Source organism: Lasioglossum baleicum, chromosome 2 (genome assembly GCF_051020765.1).
Source record: "Lasioglossum baleicum chromosome 2, iyLasBale1, whole genome shotgun sequence".
Classification (NCBI taxonomy): Eukaryota; Metazoa; Arthropoda; class Insecta; order Hymenoptera; family Halictidae; genus Lasioglossum; species Lasioglossum baleicum.
The window spans coordinates 12,633,445-12,653,739 of NC_134930.1; the positions used below are offsets into that span (position 1 = coordinate 12,633,445).

A 20,295-nucleotide genomic window follows, 5' to 3' on the forward strand; every position below is an offset into this window, starting at 1 on the left:
GAAATGTGATCTAAAAGTAAAGCCGGATAAAAAGCTCTGGAAATAGAATCGAGAGCCGTTCGTCATGCATGCTCGTTGCGCATGTAAGAAGTCGTCGTGAGTGGGTAAGCACGATATAAGAATTCCAAGGAGGGGAGAAACGAAGATTTTTGATTTTTGAACGTTCTCCGGGAAATAAACACACCGTCCTCGTTTTCACGAAGTGAATGACTACGTCGTTGTGTGCAAAAATAATAGTAAATTCAGCAATATTTTGCATCGACAATAATTTATTGATTTCAATGTTCGGAGAATGAAATTATCAAACGACCCGACAGAAATGAAAAAAAAGACAGTCTTATCTCACAATGATATCCTCGTTTTTCACAAATCGATTTCTAGGGATGTCATTTTTTTATAGCCCAGCGATTCGAAACGTTTCTTCGATTGCGCGCGACGGAACATCGACGTTACAGAAATCTGAAGAACACGCCGCGCCGGCGGCGCGCCCGTACAGAGACACGCGGATAATTGAAACTTTAAACCCTCGGTTTCCTCGGAACCGTGTCTTTTACGCCAGTCTCGACGATATTTTAAGAGCGATGTAACCGTCCCACTTCAAATTTTTACACCGGCATAAAGTACACAACTGTTAGCAGCCCCTCAAATTCGTGATAGTCATTACGAGATGCGCACTCTGTTCTTTACGAGGCAGCTACTTTCTTAAGCTTTATCCATTTATCTCGGCGCACGAGTTGATAATTAGACGAACGTACACAAACAAGAACGTCAGCTGAAAATGATACCGATTTCTTCCCGTTCCATGCAGATCGAATCTGCGTAGACCACAAAAAATCGTCACATTGTCATCGGTTTCTAATTCGAAGTATAAGAGGGAAAATGTACTTTTAGATTTCGTTTAATACGGTTTCTCGATAGAACACGGTTGCTTACGATTCGCATTATTTCTCCGTTTTGTTTCGATAGAATACGGAACGAATTAACCGTGTTATAGGAGGGTTGACTGTAAATCGTTGGTCGGAGGATCGCCGAAACCGGCTGGAGGTAATAAGGAAAATCTAGCGATAAGTCGGGAGGGGTGGGAGGTGGGAGGTGGGGACGTGGACAGGGCGAAACAGAAGGGAACGGGGGTCTGGGACGCACACTAGCGGTGCGTGCGTGAAAGGTTCGCTGGATAGGTGACCACCGGGAGCGGGGGAGGTGGCCACCCCCTGCGGGCAGAAGGAGGCGAAGGTGGAAGTGGGCAGAGGTTTGGATAGGACGCGGAGAAGGAGGAAGAGTAGGACGAAGGCAGGGGGTTGGCAGGGTCGTCTGGATAAGAGAGGGGTAGCGGGGGATGCCGGGTGAGAGAGCGGGTTGCGTCTGGTAGCGCGACTTGACCCCGGTTGACCCGAGACTCCTCTTTCCTCTTCCTCCACCTCCTCTTCTTCCCACCGTCCTACCTCTAGCCTTCCTCTCCCGTCCCACTGCCTCTAGCCTCATCCACCCCTGACGTCCCTCTTCGCGTCTTGCCATCCCCTCGCTGCCATGGGTAATTATTGATGTGTCCGCCGCCACCGCCACCACTACCACCACTACCACTACCACTACTACTACCACCACCACCATCGCTGCCGCCGCCGACGACGCCGCTACCGCTGCCGCCTACGCGCTCTTCGGGATGGTGCAGAACCTGAAGAGAGGGGGGCGGGAAACCCAGGGCGAGGCAGAGGAAAGGGTGCGTGTACGCATCCGTCCTGAATGAATGTGTACGCGCCAACACCCTCACGGAACATGCGAGACACGCCAAGTTCAGGTATTTCCTCCGTGCTACCCCCCTCGGCCAAACGTCTGCTCGGAAATAGAGATAAAGTCGCCCGCTGCTACGTTTCGCGTTCCACTTTTTGGTTACGCTGACGCACACCACCGGTCACCCGAAACTGCACCCATGCGTCTTTTTCCTCGCGAACAGAGAAATGCAAGAGTACGAATGTGCTCCTCGGCTGTATGTACTCTGTCGCGCACGAAAGAAAGGTTGGTTTTCGCGTATTCGAGACATATCGTTTTATAGGAAGTTTTTTTGCACATTGTCTACCAGCGATTATTGAATAATTTTTTTAAGCCCAAGGATTTTTGAATATTTCTTTTAACAGTATTAGAGAAATATCTATCTTCAACCAATGTGTCACCCCCAGTGACACAATCTGATAGTTTCGTTTGGAATTATCCTGTGAGAAGCGAATTTAAAGTGTCCTCTTTAGCCATATTGGTTTAACATGATTTATAATTATAATGATTACAACGACTTATAATTAAACTAAGGTATGTAATAAAGCTGCTTCTGATTTGTGTTTCACACATTCGTAGCATAGTCGCATGAAATAAACATTTTTCACGTGTTAGACAAACAGTAAATCGCTTTGCTGGGCACATTAATCAAATCTTGGGAGACGTAGCTTACACATTAATTTCGCATCGTGACAGTTGGTGATCAGGCTAATTGTATAACCTACACTAGAATTCCTCAAATCCTAATCATCACACTACGGAACGAAAACATTATCTAAGCTTAATCCTGCACGTGTTTGAAAACAATAAAATTGTGTCTATTTTTCTCTTTTATAAATTAGCGTCTAAAACTTACGATTCATATATTAAATTCATTTCATATTGAATCTCTGAGACGAACAATAAGTATGTTTGTTAATTATCGACTGCTGAGAAAATTTTGCCCCCAACTTAAATAGTATCGTTACTAGACTGTGTTGATTTTATGGATTTATGACAAACATGTTTCTTACAATTATAATAATAATTATTTTAAACTTGTGGGATCCAACATAGTTCAGGTACAAGCATATTTCTTGTCAATTTAGCAGACGATCGAGTTATCATAAACTGTATATGCAAATTTCAATTGTGCAATTGCAATATTGTTTTTGATTTCAATGTGACTAATTTTTTTCTCGACCACAAGTAGTTTATTCAGGTGACAATTTTTTTTATATGAAATCTTTCAATATTCATCGCGACGCCAAAGCAATTTTATGTAACAAACGTGACAATAGTGGTTGTATATGCACAAATTACATAAGGGAACGAGCGCAAACTATTCCAGTAATTACCTATTGTATACAAAGTTTCAAACCGCTTGCATTTTCCAAGTTCATCCGCGTGGATTACTTTTTAAAAAAAGTAAATTAATGGCTTCTTTGATGTTACACGTAACTTTTTCTTGTTTGTTTTTTTTTACCGTTGGCTGGTAGCAATACGTTACGGTTGGCCAGGAAAGTGTAAAGAGAAGTTTAGATACAGAACTACCTGTAGTGCGTATATGCAATGATACGCAGTCACCGTGAACGATGATGTGCGTGTGTGTGTGCGCCCGTTTTACTCCATCTTCAAAGATAAATTTGCAACAGTCAACTACTCATCCTCTTATCTTGAACACGGTGTACGTAGACAAATTTGAAATAAATGCACCAGATTTACTAGTAAAACGAGAATACCATTTCAAATAAAAGGATCCACTCTTCGCAGACACTCTCGAATTAATTCATACTTTTCCAAATATTGATCTTTTGACTAATTCTAAAGCTTAAGCTTGGGCATTAAGACAATTTCTTTTTTGTTTTGTTCATACTTTCCCCAAAATTTGTCTTTTGACTAATTCTAAAAATTAAGCTTAAGCATTAAGACAATTTCTTTTTTGTTTTGTTCATATTTTTCCAAAAATTTGTCTTTTGACTAATTCTAAAGCTTACTCTTAAGCATTAAGACAATTTCTTTTTTGTTTTGTTCATACTTTCCCCAAAATTTGTCTTTTGACTAATTCTAAAAATTAAGCTTAAGCATTGAGACAATTTCTTTCTTGTTTTGTTCATATTTTTCCAAAAATTTGTCTTGACTAATTCTAAAGCTTAAGCTTAAGCATTAAGACAATTTCTTTTTTGTTTTATTAAGTCTGAGAGGGTTGAATATTGTACATATTGCACGCGAATTTCGTTTCCAATCTCCGTTCAACGATTACCGCCATTTTTTCCACTTACCGGATAAAAGAGTGCAAATTGTATACACGAGGTCGATAGATTCGTCCTTAATCTACGTCAACAATTTACCTTCACCTTTGTTGCTCCGTTACCCTTTGGAAGATAGTTCGCAAAGTTCGATGAAAGCGAGAGACATGTGACGCTAAAGCGATGTCCGCACTGAAGCATCATCAAGCAACTTTTCTGACGCCTCTTGATGTCTTCTATTTTGTTTTACAAACGACAAAAATTGCTGGACGTTGATAAGATAGGAACGAGGTTAAAAACAAGAGGCTTCGTTCGAAATCGCATCGAGTTGGTTGAAATAAAAAGAGCCGGAGCCGCGATCGGAAAGGCACGGACACCTGATCCTTCTCGGCGTTTCCCGGCAATCATCGCCGTATCATTTGGCAACCGAACAAGAGAGTAATTCGCATTTCGCATCCGTGTGATGACGTGTCGGTCTTCGTGCCTGAAAAGCAGGGTGTAGGCACGTAGTTATCGATCAAGTTAAGTCGACAAAATGGGTAGCCTCGTTAAGGAACTTCGTTACACCCCTTCCTCATGGCGCCACTTGCTCTCCTTCCCTCGCGCTCTATAGTCAAAGTAGCTTTCAAACTCGCAACTTTCCACTCTGCAGTAAGTAGTGTATATCAGTCAAGTAGCAAGGTTATTAGGCGCTGTAATCGGCTGTTACGTTGTAAAAGCTTCGCCGCCCCCATTCATTCCGCCGACGAAAATTTTGATTATTCGTTGCGATCATGCGTGTCGTTCTCATCGGCGCCACAGTGGGCCAGAATCGCAAAAAGGTGAACTTCAAAAATTGTCTGCATCAATTGTAAGACACAGAATCCAAACAAAATCGTCATTCTTTCTCGGATAATTTCAATGGTTAAGGTTAAGGACGAAACTTAGGTTGGCAACTAGGTTCGCGACCTCCATTTTCTCAAACAAAGTCAAATATATATTTTTTAAGCACGTGTATTTTATATCAAATTAATCCCAATTTTTATTTTTATGAATATTTATTAATTCCCAATTATATACAGTTCAAAAGGATGGTCACTGAATGAGGTTATAATGATACAATAAAAGAATTACGAAACAAAAGGTCACCAATTTAGTTGCCAATCTAATACATTATTAATTACTAGACTTTAAAAATTGTTTGCATCAATTGTAAGAAACAGAATCCAAATAGAATCGTCGTTCTTTCTCGAATAATTTCAACAAGATGAGTCTGAACGAACAAAAGTGTCTCTGTTGACTATACATTGTCAATTACTAGACTTTAAAAATTGTCTGCGTGAATAGTAAAAAACAGAATCCAAATAGAATCGTCGTTCTTTCTGGAATAATTTCAACAAGATGAGTCTGGACGAACAAAAATGTCTCCGTTAACTATACATTATTAATTACTAGACTTTAAAAATTGTCTGCATCAATCGTAAAAAACAGAATCCAAATAGAATCGTCGTTCTTCCTCGAACAATTTCGACAAAGAGCCTGGCCAAACAAAGCTCTAGATCGTTCTGGAGGTAAGCTCTAACACGGTTGATGTATAGTATTGCGACGAAACATCCGTAGGGTTATAGTTGAAAGTCTAGTCGCACTAACGGCTATAAGCCCCCGGTCTGCTCACTTATGACGTCGACACTAATTGACTGGAGCAAACTGTCCGCCGTACGTCTTGCGCTCGTTTGCATAAACGTCCGCAATCTAGCGATCAAGTCTAACTCGCGGCAATTTCGAAATGTCAACATGGTAACGAGTCCCTCTCCACGGATCCGTATACATTTATCACTCTTTCGCCGCCCCTCTGTTTGTGGAACAGCGGCGGCGCACGGCCGGGCGCGGGTCGAAGTTCGGGCGTTTAACTTTAAAACACCGTGGCGGGAGCCATTTAAATATCACATTTTACCGTGGCGGATTCCACGGAGAAGTAGACCCCTGTGCAAACCCGCCGCCTATTGTGCTGTGCACCGTTAGGGCTGGCTCTTCGGACGTGGGCCCAGGTTACGGTACCTCGAAGCTTGGCGAAGACGACGTTTTAAGTGTGCGGCATTAATGTTTCAAATTTTCGAGCATTCCCACGCTCGTGAATCCCAGGCGCACGCCGTCGATTTGTCTCAATTCCTCGCTCCCTGCGAGCCGAATGTATTTCGCCAAACTATATATGTATACATATATACATATACAGACACATACACCCTTGTGCAAACTTTTGCCCAGAATTCCCGCGCGGGCTCGCTGCAGCCTCCGCCGCCGGTCCGCGAACACCTTTAAAAAGGTTCCACGGCGGTGCAAGTGCGCCTGCACACACCGTTCTCGGAGCCAGCGGGAGTTGGACACGTGTCCATTCATCCACGTGAATGCAACGTTTACATGCATAATGCCGCGACCGTAATGCGTTTACCACGTCAACCGTGGAAGAATTATGCTACTGTTTAAAAAGAGCAGTTTCTCAGTGGTTACACGCGCGCGCCAGCAAGATAACCGGCGCGGCGCGGCGGAGGAGAGACTGGGAGGAAGAAAGAGAGAAAAAGAGAGGCGAGGGAGAGGGAAAGAAAAGAAACGAGAGACCGCGGCGAGGCGCTACAGGGAGAGCCGTTGAAGATGGGGTAGAACGTAGGTGGATGGGAAGAGCGAAAAGGGAAGAGGGGCACACCGGGGGGGGAACAGCGTTAAATACCCACAGCTCGACGCGACCCACTGGCACACTGTTTCCATGCAAATTCTGTTTACTCTCTCTCCCCCTCCCCTCGCTCCCTCCTGTCTGTCTCCTCCTCCTCCTCCTCCTCTTTCTGTTCCACCGGCACCCTCTCCCGTGAAAGCGAGGCGACGCACGTGTGCATATCCGGTTTGCATCATGCATACATCCCTCCAACCATCCTCTCAACTACTACCCCCTACCCACGCACGCGGCACACGCCCCTACCCGCCAAACCACGCGGTTGATCTACATTATCCCTCATTTCGTGTCGATTCCATCGCCTTCGTCTACTCCATCGAGCTTACCAAAACTAACTTTGTATGAACCTTCGTTAATGATCCACCACCACCCCGAACCGCGCGCCAGAGCAAGCTGGTGACGCTGCTCGATGCGCCAACGGGCGTCTTTTGTAACGAGCTCTCTCTCTCTCTCTCTCTCTCTTTCTCTCTCTCTCTCTCGTGATGCACACTTTTAACTTAGCAAAGTCGAGCGATTTATTTTCGCGGAATTTTCCCACGAGTGTTTTCATCTCGTGACGGACGTCGAACGACCTATAGACAATACGATTCATCGCACGACTAAAGGCCGTCGCTCACTAGAACGCACCGCCTCCTGACCTGCAACGCACCACCGCCGTTTTGGGTCCCTTCTATGTATTTCAATGGGGATACGCACACTAGACTGCACCGCCACGGCGATTGAAATACAAAGAAGAAACCCAAAACGGCGACGGAGGTCAGGCGGCGGTGCGTTCTAGTGAGCGACGGCCTTAATCGTACGACGTATGCGTTGGTTCAGTAGCATTCTATCCAACCCAGTAATGAAGTCGAGCTCTCCAGATCCTAGCGAACAAGTAATACCAGAATTAGATTCCGCCACCCCAAAAAAAAGAACATTAAAACCGTTCTGTTCGTAATCAATGATGTGTAATTAACACGGACATGAATTTTGACACTGGAATGTTAATCGCTGGATCGAATGACTGGAATAAATGTAGACATCGATTCATTTCCAGTCAAGCCACTGGAATGTAATCGCTGCCAAGCAACTGGATCAATGTGAAGCCAGCATAAGTTGCTTCAACCGTTCGAACAACAGTTGCAACGTTTGTGTTGAGGTTGTAAGCGTGTATAAAAAGTAATGGACATCCGTTCTAGGGGTGAGTCTACACCTCTGGATCGGTGGACATTTATAAGAGAAACTTGCCGCTAAATTGTTTATGACAAAGAAAATTGTTGTTGAAGTTCTTTTTTACATTAACACCTTCCACTCATCCAGAAAGGAAAAAGTTTGAAAGAAGCCACATTGTCGCGAACAAATAGTTATTGGAATATATGAGCTGTTAAAGTTTTGCAAAATTTGATTGTGTGGAGTTATACGTATGTACAGAAGCATACTACTATAGTCCACCCGACCGTGTCGATGAGACAGAACATAATCGTGTGCGTGCCTCGAGAGAAACGAAATTTAAAGGGGCATTCGTCGCTAAGCCCGTACGACGTCATCGTCTCCCTGCCCATTCGGATCATAAATTTGAAGTTGCAAAATATGAAAGAATACCTTATGTCCATTGCTATAAGAATATTAATCCTGTATTATAAAATGTTACCGTATCTCACCGTTCTTCCAGCGGATTAGGCGATATACCTGTAAAGGACGTTATAGCAAGCAAAAAACGCATGCGAATCTTCAACCCCGACAGATGATATCACGTGTGACGGACCCATCGAAGCGACGAGCGGACTACCCTCATAAATCACGTCATTGATGACCGTAAACAATGCCAAAAGGAATTTCTTTGACAGTTTCCCCACTTCTCAACCTAAAGTCCTTCCCACACACCCCCGTCCAATTAACAAACGCAACATTCCTCCCCTAAATTCACCCTTAACCATTCACGAAAAACCGAGGTGACAACCGCAGTACTATTTTGACCGTGGTCGGAGTAACTTCTTCCCGTTCGCTGTCACGATTTTGGAATACGTGTTGTGTTTTGTGCTTCACACTTATTGACGTATTCGCGCGAATGGCAGTGTCCTGTTGATTCGACGGAGGAAAAGAAGATTCTGAAAGATTTGTAAGTACCTATACTTGACATTAGTATTTTATAACGCAGGATTTTGATTAGATATTTTGCTACTTCAAATTTATTATGGGCAGGGAGACTATCGCTTGGTATGGGCCCAGCGACGAATGTCCCTTTAAACTTCGTTTCTCTCGAGGCACGCACACGATCATGTTCCGTCGTCGTGTGGACTGTAGTAATAGGCTTTTATCTATACGTATAACTCCACACTGAGAAAAAAAAGTAGTTACTTCAATAACACGCATGTTATTGTAATTTTTTTACTTCGATGAATATCAATGTATTCTTTTCAATAGTATGAAATTTAGAAGCAAATCGTGATGTATTTGAATTGTCCATCATGAAATGTTTGAAAATATTATTCGATTCAATACCGTACATTATTATTCGTAATATTTCTCTTTTTCCTTCAATCAGATGTTCTTAAAAAAATTTGAGAAATGTATTGATTTATACTGGAATTGGTTTGAGGCCATATCTTATTTTTTTGAAAACATTGATGTCAAGCTATTCGCTTATATGATTGGCGGAAATGAGTTTTGCTATTGAAATTCAATAGTATTAAATATTAAAATAAGTTCATATGATATTGGCACTATTCAATAGTACATCTTATTGAATCAACATATATTTTTTTTGTTTCGACAGGATTTTTTTCTCAGTGCACACAATCAAATTTTCCAAGATTTTTAACAGTGTACACATCTCAATAACTATTTGTTCGCGAAATGTGGCTCCTCTCAAACTTTTTCTCTTCTCGACGAGTAGAAGGTATTAATGTAAAAACAACCTTTAACAACAGTTTTCTTTGTTACGACCATTATTGACCATTACTTTTTATACACCCTGTACAATGTTTAGTACGACGCGACAATATCGCCGCCTGAATGTAAGAACTAGGTAACTTACAATTTCTTATTTTAGAGAAATTGATGAAACAGTATTTAAAGGTTTTAAAATTATGGTAGCGAGACACCGTTATTTTAAACATAATGCCAATATCTACTTATATTTCTTTATTTTAAGTGGAACAATACATGAAAAAACATCATTTTGGATTTTAAAAAATTTTTTAAAAATCGAGTTGCCCATTTATAACATAAATAGAAATCTGTATTTATTTTATATCTACTTTGAACACTGCTCACTAGATGTCGTAGATTACTTTGATAGGTTACCCAGTTTTTACATTAAATTCTACTTGATTTCTTCTTTAATGCGAAGTAGATAACTCAAAATCTCCAAATTTCAAGTTACCTAGTTCTTATATTCAGGCGGCGATATGTACCCTAATAAAACTACTGGTGGACGGGTTCCCAAAATTTCGAGTCCCGTCCCGAACCCGGCGAAAATACCTGATCCGTCCATCCCTAAACAAAAGATATGGATCATTTTTGTATTGAACGAACTATATTAGAAGAGCCCTTTTTGAAATATGAACGCGATCATGCTTGCTCAGTGATGGAGAAAGCGTTCGAACGCGATGAAGAAGATATTGTACCCCTAAATAGGCTTAAAAAATAAGGCCTAGCGAGAAATCGGGTGTGCATGACATCGAATCGGAAAGGGTTGAACGTATGTAGTCCTGCAGCATGAGAGATCCTGTACGACGAGGTTCCCTCGAATCTCGATAATCCACGGCCCCGTATCGCTCGGTGGTGGTGGTGTTGGGGGGAGGGGGCGGTTGGAAAACTATCCGGCGATTTAGCGGCGTTTCGCGTCTACTTTTGCAACGTTTAAAACGCAACGGTGCAATTTTCTCGCGTGGTCGATGCGACCCTCTCGTAACGTCTTTCGTGCCGACCGCGCGTCGTATCGTCGACTCCGAGAGAAACAGACGGCGTCGACCGGGGGTGTAGGGGCGGCATAGGGTGGCCGAAGGGTGGAGGAAGGGGCTAAAATGGCATGGTTAGGATAGGGCGAGGCGGCTGAAACGAGACGGCGGGCCACGTTAGGTACCGTTTCGGCAGGGTTGCGTGAGTGCCGGCGAGGCCTCTGCGTGCGTCGCTCCGACGCGAGGTGGTTGAACCCCCGCAAAAAGCTGGAAGCTCAAAGCTGCTCGGTGGTGCACCCGACGATGGTAGTAGGACGGCATGGCAGAGGGAAGAAGAGAGGTTTGGAAGGGCCGGTGCCGGAGGTGGAGACGAAGGAGAGGAGGAAAGAGGAAGCCTGACGACGTTCTATCTTTCTTCGTTTGCGTTTCCTCCTCTTTCCCTTTGCCTTCTATGCCGGCACTGTTGGGTCATAGAAGTGGCTAGGATCTAACCTCATGGGACGGAGGATGAGGGTTTTGTGCGCCGCTTTCCACGCACACATACATACGCACCCACACACGTCGTCGCAGCTCACCACGCACGTACGCGCTCATACACTGGATCAGGGCCGTGTGTATGCAGTGGTGTAACAAGTCGACGAATTTTTGGGTACTTTCGCGTAACACCTCGCTGCGTCAAGAATTTCCAGCCTGAGGGAACACCGGTGCGTTGAATATTTCGGAATTTCAGGAGGGAACGTTGGTTGTCTGTGCATAGCAATGAACCAGTTGTACGATTTAAAAGTTGTTTGTTGCTTTTGTTGGTAAAATCTATCACCACTAACTTTGCATGTGTATTATCGATCGCACTCGTAATATTGAATAGGAACGAAAGTTCGTAGCGTTACTAAATTAAAATTCAACGATAGAATTCAGATATTTATTCAATAATTTCTAAGTCTGATTTCATCTTTAGCCACAACGTGACAAAAGTGTCTTGTCCTCGACGGCCTTGTAAATAAAGAGATTGCCAGTGATTTTCCAGAGATCGCGATGAGAACAGCGCAGCGGATAAACTATGGGACGGTTTCCTCTTTCCGTTTGATAACCGAAACTAGAGGATACGAGGGAAAACGGGGTAAAAGCGGTGAAAAAGTTTTCATCTAAATGAACAGAGAACGGCGGAAAGCGTTCTTTTCTTTTCTTTCTGCATTAATTACCACTCGACAGTCGCGGCAAGGGTATCAACTTTGATACCGGTCGAGTATGTCCCGAGGAGTACACTATATCATTTCCACCGGCTGCACGGTTAACAACCGAAACTCTGTCTGGTTACATCACTGCCGCACAGAAACACGAATGGCCATTGTGCGAGAGTGTGTGGGGCCTCTGAATCTATACACAGAAGGAAGGCAATGCTTTTTGCCCCGTTCCTTTTGCCGGTGTCCTTACGAAAAGGACATCTTTACCCCCGTCGATGGGGCGAGGGTCTCTGTTCCGCCGTGAAGAACGAGCAGAGGAGTAGAAACACGAAAAGAAGGAGAAGCAAGACGACGACGACGACGACGACGGCGAGAAGGAGGAGGAGCAGGAGGAGGAAGAAAAAATTACGACCAGGGTAAAGGGGAAGTCGACGAACCCGGTCCGTCGTTCTCATTATCGTCTCGGCTTCGATTGTTCCGGCTCGACGAGTACAGGTGCAACCAGGTACACGCTCTATTCCTCTTCCGTTCGATTCTTCGAGATCTACAACGGAGGAAAGAAAGTATATACAGGCCCGCGTCCATGTGTACATACTCGAATTTGTCCGTGTCTCTGTGCGTCGAAGGAACGGCTGCAAGAGAAAAGAGCCGCCGAGGTATGTCGGTCGATCTTTGATTATGTCCGACAGAGAATCCGTGATATTAAAGACAATTACGGTTTCTACGATGAGAAACTACGTCTTCATCCCCACCGTTCCCTTCACTCCATTTTTGTAACCAACGAGACTGGTAAGGCGCGGTTACTACGAAGCTACGATTAACCCTCGGCCTCGGCGAACAATGGGTCGATACAGACCCAGATCTTGATGTCTCTGTTATCTACAAATCCGTGATGATTGGAATATTTTAATTACGCCGCGGATCTTTTTATGTAACGACAACATAAGCCAAAAGAAATCTCTTTCTTTAATCATTTTAATAAGCTGAAACTATGATAGAGGCTCCTACTATTCTCTTATTGTGATTGCCACTTTAAATCGCATCTACTCTCCTTTTTGTCATAAATAAAATGAAATATTTTAAATACAATAAAGCATACAGATAAAATTTCAAAAAATAAATATTAAACAGCGTCCAGCGTTAACGCAACTACAAACGGTTTCAATTGTTACTTCAACGAGAATAATAGATTTACGTAATTCTTTGTTTGTTTTTCTTCAAGTAACACCGTATGTATTAAATTCAATAAAGCAGATACACTTTGTTTAATACTTTTTTACGCAGAATTTAAGTGAACCGAATTTACCCGAAGGTGACCCTCATATCTCGATGAAAAAGCAAAGTAATAAAAAACAACATATATCCCACAGGAAACCATGCAACTTTTGTTCGAAACATTTTTTCGTACAACAAATAATTTACGAGTTATTCGAGATCGTTACGTTACGAGACTCGCCCTGTACACGATAAAATTTTTAAAAATAAATATTCAGCAGCGTTAAAGAAACTACAAACGATTTCTATCATTACTTTAACGAGAATAATAGTTTTACATAATTCTTTGTTTGAGCTTCTTCAATTTGTATTAAATACAATTAGGGTTGCCAGAAATGTTTTTATCCAAATATAGAAGAAGTAGTGTAAACTGCAATTATGTATGTACGAGATAGGCTCAAAATATAGGAGTTCAAGTAAAAGAGGTACACAGCACATTTTAAAATTTTTTATTCAAACAAAGATAGAAGAAATGAAATATAGAAGACTCGTATCAAATATAGAAGATCTGGCAACCCTAAATACAATACAGCATACAGATAAAAATTCAAAAAATAAATATTGAGCTGCGTTGAGCGTTAACGCAACTACGAAGGATTTCTATTGTTACTTCAACGAGAATAATAGTTTTACATAATTCTTTGTTCGATCTTCTTCAAGTAACGCCGAATATTGTCGTTGTATTTTTCAGAATGGTCTACAGTCTACAGCATCGGTTAACCATGCATAATACAAATGTCTGTCCCTCCGTGAATCGTAGTTTAAATAATTGAATTTTCTTCTTATACAGAGTGAACTATAACGAGCGTTCGCCAAAAATGCCGCGGCCGAAGCGAAATGCTCGGGAATCAAAATTATGCATAGCACGACCGTAGACCGCGTACAACCGCGTTTAGGTCGCAACGTTTCCATCTGCCACTTCAAGGTTGAAAGTTCTTCCGCGTGTGAATAAATGAAGCCCGTTCTGGACACGGTCTACTGAAACGACACCGGCATACCTTCAGTATTTATAAATTTAAAGTGGACTATAAGTCGACCTATGTATGCTCCTATGCTGAAAAGTTTCCGAGCTATACCGTGCACGGCCAACTGAATTTTTGGTGGATGTCTTTAAAACTCTTTCGACCTTACGAAGTACACAATTGTTAGACAAATATTTGCACACGACATACTTCTTGCAATACATTTGCTGCTAGACTGTGTATTTGACGCATTCATGACAAAAATGAGTAGATGCTATTTGAAGCATTGGGAAGATTTAAAGAATTTAACTATTTTTACCTTATCAAAACTATAAAAAATTAAATATCCATTTGGTTCCTCTTTCGTGTAATTCATGGAGCAAACACAAAAGGTCGTTGCACTTAATTAGAGCGTTTAAATTATTTCCATAATTATTATTAATATCCAGTGTATTAATATGAATATTAAATACGCGTATTACTTCTTCCGGATTGAAAGAAACAATTTTACCAGTGCTTTTTCCAATTGTATTTCCGCAATATCAATAGGACGTTCAGTTTTACAGTCGATTCTCCGTTCGAAAAAAGCAAAATCAATTTTTACCTGAGAAGATGAGAAACGTACGGTGAAGAATGTAAAAGAAAACCGCACGCGGAACACGTGCATACATATGTGCACATAAATATACCCCATTCCTCGAGCAGAAGGAAACTTCCGTTAACCATTTCATCGCTGGTGGCTCTCCCACGCGTGAATAAGTTAGCAGCGTTGCGGATACACAACTGCGTGTTCATATTGCTGACGACTACGCAGTGTGACAGACGAATATTGACAAACTCGCACATACAGCTCGACGTAAAAGTATCCGTTTATCCCGCGGAATTGATAAACTTCGTCATTCAATTCGAGTTATCTACAATATTGAATACTGTCCACTAGTTCCAGTTTATCGCGGAGAAGAGCATTCTAAACGTAGAGGGGTCCGAAAGGGAAAATATGATGGCTGAAAAAAATGTCAGTTACGAGAGCAGTTTCCCGTCACACGTAAAGATTGTTCGCCGATTTTTATCATTGTCAACGATACAAAACTTTATTGACGGTATCGAAATTCTATTTGCAGAAGACATCATTTTTTCAAGTGAAAACATTTCAGCCGTTCAAGGGGTTGATTGAAATTTGGACATCGTCCATCATTTGCTGCTTATATTCTTAGCTCGCGCTGTGAAAACATCGGGTAAATGCTTGCCACAGCCTCCACGAAACGACGTACAAGTTTGTAATTCACGGGGAACGATTGACCGTGTACTTGAAAAGGGAGTCAAAGTAGAAGGAACAGGGTCTCGCCGACAGTGAATTATTAAACCGATAGAAAAACTTCAAATACGATACGCAATCAAAAGTTCCTATTATAGGGAACAGAGTCACGAGGGGTTGGAGCACGGACGGGTCGGGAGGGGATAATTGCATAATGCCGTCAATTTTGAAAAAATTTTTTTGCGTTGCCAACGCGGAGGTAGAAACCCGTCGCGGGTATACATATCGTGGAGCATATCTACGTACAACTCGCGCGGCAGCTATCATCTTCTACGTAAAGCAGCGTAAGCACTTGTACGCGCCGCGTTCATAAGATAATTGTGTAATCTACTCGTGCGCCACAATCAACCCCCGTGGACGCCTCTTCCCCATGCTTTCCCTCTCTACCGGTTCTCCGGCGCGCTATCTGCATATGCATCGTCTGTGCATGCACTTGCACACCGTGGCCGCGTTGAAACGAGCGCGGTAATCGCTTTCCGAAAAATAAAAACCAGAGCTTAGCGTCTTCATCGTCGTAAACTCGCCGTTGTCTATTCGGACGGATCGAGAATTCACTGTTTCCACTGCGAACAAATTATCTGAAAATCGGAAGAACACTCCATTGTCAAACTTGTCACTCGTAGTCCCTATCTAAGCAACCAGCTCCACCATGTAAAAGTGACACAAGCCGAAAAAAGGGAATTTTACAGGAGAGCCATTTGAAAATAATCGAATACTGCTAATTTTTTTATTATATATCATGAAATTAGAAATTGTAATATAATTTTTTATGATTTAGATTAGTTTACATTAGTTATAAAGTACACCACAACAAAGTCGAAAAAAGGAAATTTTACAGTAGAGCCATTTGAAAATTATCTAAAATTATTAATTTTTTTTTATGGTATGTCATGAACTTAGGAATGTAAAATAATTTGTTATTATTTAGATTAGTTTTTACATTAGTTATATTATTATTGTTTTTTTAGGAATATATTTTGAGTTGTGCCACTTTTCTTATAAATAAACGATATATCGATTACAACAACTCAACCAATCTTAGCTTGCCCGAAATACAATTAGAGCTGTAAAAATCTTCAAAATTGATTATGGAAGATCAGATTATTGACAGATATTTTAACGCATTATTGCTCGCTTTCAGACCGTGAAGATAGCTGGGGAAAATTGAATGGTAATTCAAAAGAAAGTGAATGAGTGGGGTATTCCATAATGATCAGTTTACAGGAACACGTATTGCCTTGAAATCGACAGAACGCCAATTCTCTATCCATATTGTTGTACTCATTATTAATGTAAATGTTATCAATTAAACCTTCTGTTCGGCGAGGTTACAATGTTCACAATTTCGCCCACAAAAGTATGGAAATTTCTCACCGAATTTAACTGTTTAAATAATATAAAACGCATTAAAATGCTGCTCTTGTTTGCACGCAAACTGCGGATTTCACATGTTATATGTAAAGCGCATCGAGACAAGAGCTTTAGCAAACATTACTGGACATTCCGGTTTATCTTTAATTTAGTACACACCTCAACCGACGAGATAACATTTTTTTCGACTGTCTATGAAAATAGAAACTCGCATAAATATTTGCGATTTATAACGAAATGTTCGTACCGTTTTATTTTGAGGAAAATTTCGTTGTACTCTATTACATTTTATTTTAATTTCGCGAGTACCATGCATGATGCATTCACCTTCAAACGACCTACGTTATCTCGGAAAAGGTAGAATCGCAATGAAAACAATTTCGACAAAGATGTTCTTCAAACATTGAAAAAAAAAAATCGTTAGATTATACTATCGTCGCGACGGTTCTACGGTTGGCGCCATCGTCATTGATACCCGATACGAGCTATTCATGCGTGATATACCCCGGCGAAACGATCAACGAAAATCGATTACCACTTTCTAATGGAAATTTAAAGATCAGCATAAAGGGACGATCCGCGTGGATCATTCAGCGGGGGTTTGAAAGTCGTCGAATAAAGAACTGCACGGTGCACGGTGCGCGGCGCGGCGGCGAGAACTGCATGAGGAAATCGATTGGCCGCGCTCCTCGTGATCGGCCGAGCCGTTCAAGTGCGTCGAGTATTTCGACACGCGTATCTCGTGCGTTTCTCGCGGCACCGGTCTGCCTGTCGAACCATGAAAAACTGAAAAAGATGAAGAAGAACCGCGCTCCGCGCCGCTCCGATAAACCGTCCCTCGCACATTCATTCGCCGATCCTCCTCCCGTTCGTCCGCTCACGGCTGGAATCGCGCCCGAGCATCCGATGAAACGCAGAGATCGAAACTGGAACGTGGTAAACCGGTGTCAGCGCGCCGGTATCGGTACCCTGCTTTCTTGATGGACGACCTCGGCCATGAATGCTTTTATTATTCAGCTACGTAGAACGAGATAATGCGCACTACTGAGTACTGCGCGATGAGGTACGGGTCCCCGGGTCCACGGCCATTCGCGGGCTCCTACGAAACTATTATTACGGTTACGTTCGTTCCGAAAATCGGTACACCAAAGATTACTCTCATTAACCTGTTACTGTATCTCCGTAACTGTCGCATCGTCGATTCTGTCAAGCGACAGTTCTAGAGGTGTTACATTCTTTGCGTAGTGCCGAATCTAGAGAAGGATAGCGACTGAAAAAGAAAATCGGTACACCAACGATTACTCTCATTAACCTGTTACTGTATTTCCGTAACTGTCGCACCGTCGATTCTGTCAAGCGTCAGTTCTAGAGCTGCTACATTCTTTGTATAGTGTCGAACCTAGATAAGGATAGCGACTGTAAAAGAAAATCGGTACACCAACAGTCACTCAAATTAATAGACTGCGGATTTTATGCATTTATGACAAAAAGGGATACGTACCATTTAAAATAGTGGACATATTTAAAAGATTTAGGGCCACCAGTGTATCAGTTTTACCTTAATAAGGTAATTAAAAGGAGAAAGAAATTTTCATTTGGCTCCTGTACCTTGCAATCAATGCAAACATTTTTTATTTTGCATAAAGATCTGCAGTCTACTCATTAACCTATTACAATGTCTCCATAACTGTCGCATCGTCGCGTCGGTTCTTCCGAACGACAATTCTAGATGTGCGTGCTACATTCAAAATAGTGTGCTGAACGTAGAGAAGGATAGCGCTTAAAAAAATATCGGTACAACAACGATCAGTCTTATTAACTTATTAACTCTCCGTAACGTCGGGTCTGCCGAGCGACAGTTCTAGTAGAGGTGCTGCATTCTTTGTAGTGTGCCGAACGTAGAGAAAGATTGAAAAAGAAAGGAGGACTTTGACGCCTTCCGACTCTCTGCTTCTCTCTCTTTGAGACGAAACAGACAATCGACACTTCGGTATAATACTTCATACAGCACAATGCGCATAACAGCGAAATGGCAAGTGGCATGGCGTATTAGAGAGAAATGGTGCACCGCATCACTGCTTGCGGTCAAGTGGACATTTGTTTGCCTATATCAGTTCGTGAATAGTATCGCCATCGCAATACTGTGTAGAAGACTATGAGAGTGGTTTTGATAGCAGGATAATTTCTGTCATAATGGAATGAGAAACTTGTGTGCTCGTCTTCTATTCCCGAATCCATGCGTCAGAGACATAAACTCGCCACAGTCGGATATAACTATGGGTTGCCGACAAAGCTTTTAGACGCGAATCATTGTAAAGATATGAATCAAATTTGTTCCTGATGAGTATTACGAAATTCGGCGTAATTGGACCATGCTGCCGTACGAAGACGTACTTTTCGAAAAATTTTAATAGTGTTCGACACACAAGAGTGAACACGTGTCGTTGTGCCGAAAGTATTGGAGATAGTGAAACAGATCAATCGTGCACGTACATCGTTTCCAAAATTTGTAGACAAAGACGTGTGCAGAATTTGGAAAATGGAAGACAGACCTCCCTCTGGAGTTGTGGGAAGAGTTGGAGTTGGGTGGTCGAGTTTAAGAATCGCAAGGGCTAGGATAGTGAAACCAGACTTTTGAGGATAACGTAGCTACAACAAGGTTTGAATGTGATGCGGCAAGGACATAGGTCTAGGATGAGTCGAGGATGAGATCATTGGTTTTTGAAAGACTTTGGGACGTTTGAATTGAGTGGAAAAACAGGGAGCTGTGAAATGACTTTGGCATGCAGCCGAAGGAATCGTCATCGGTGGGCAAAACAGGGGGAAAGGTGGTCGGAGGCTTTGAAGCCTGGAGAAAACACGGCAGCGGCGTCTTGAGTCTCGCGTTCAAGACGGAAACCGTCGGAGGCTGAGAGGCTGATGACGCCAGCCGGACCCGGACCTAGGTGGCGTAACGGAAGGGAAGTGGAAGGGAAGTGGAAGTCTGTGGAAGGAGGCGCGCACAGACGGCGGTATCGATCGGTCCGGACCTACCCCACGCCGCTCTCTAACGCCGCCACATCGCCACCCGTCGCCATCCGCCGTGCTGCCCCACTACCACACTGTACCGTCTTGCCTTCCGTTCAACCGTCAATGTGCACGCACACGCAGCAACCTCTACCGCCGTGCATCGAACGCATGATTTTCAATAAAATGCAGAAAAGCTGCGCATTCCACGTGCACCGCGTGATCTTTGTCCTGGGGACAGGGCTAGCGCGTGACACTTAACCGAAAGGAACATCTTTACAGTACTTTACAACTTTATAGTACGCTTGGCACGGAAGATAGAAGATAGATAAATTATAAAATTATACTTCAATTTCGATAACTTTTGTCGTTTGCGATTTACAAGCACTTACGTAAAAGGGCTGGTTCAGATAAGAGGGTTCATTTCACCCTTAACACTAAACCTAGCATCACCGGTCAGAATGACCGGTTTCAGATTTTTTATTTTACGATTATTGATATAGAAAAAACAATTTCATAAGAAATAATTGTATAGTTATCTTTAGTGGAGCACACATTACGATAGGAGCTGCACAAAGTCTAAATAAAATCAGTCTTATCATTTT

The 20,295-nt window shown here is 42.4% G+C and overlaps 1 long non-coding RNA gene across 1 annotated transcript in view; it reads left to right on the top strand.

The window, feature by feature from the left end:
• LOC143217798 (uncharacterized) overlaps window positions 1-20,295 on the top strand; it is a 46,821-nt gene that overhangs the window by 19,676 nt on the left and 6,850 nt on the right. The window lies entirely within an intron of this gene.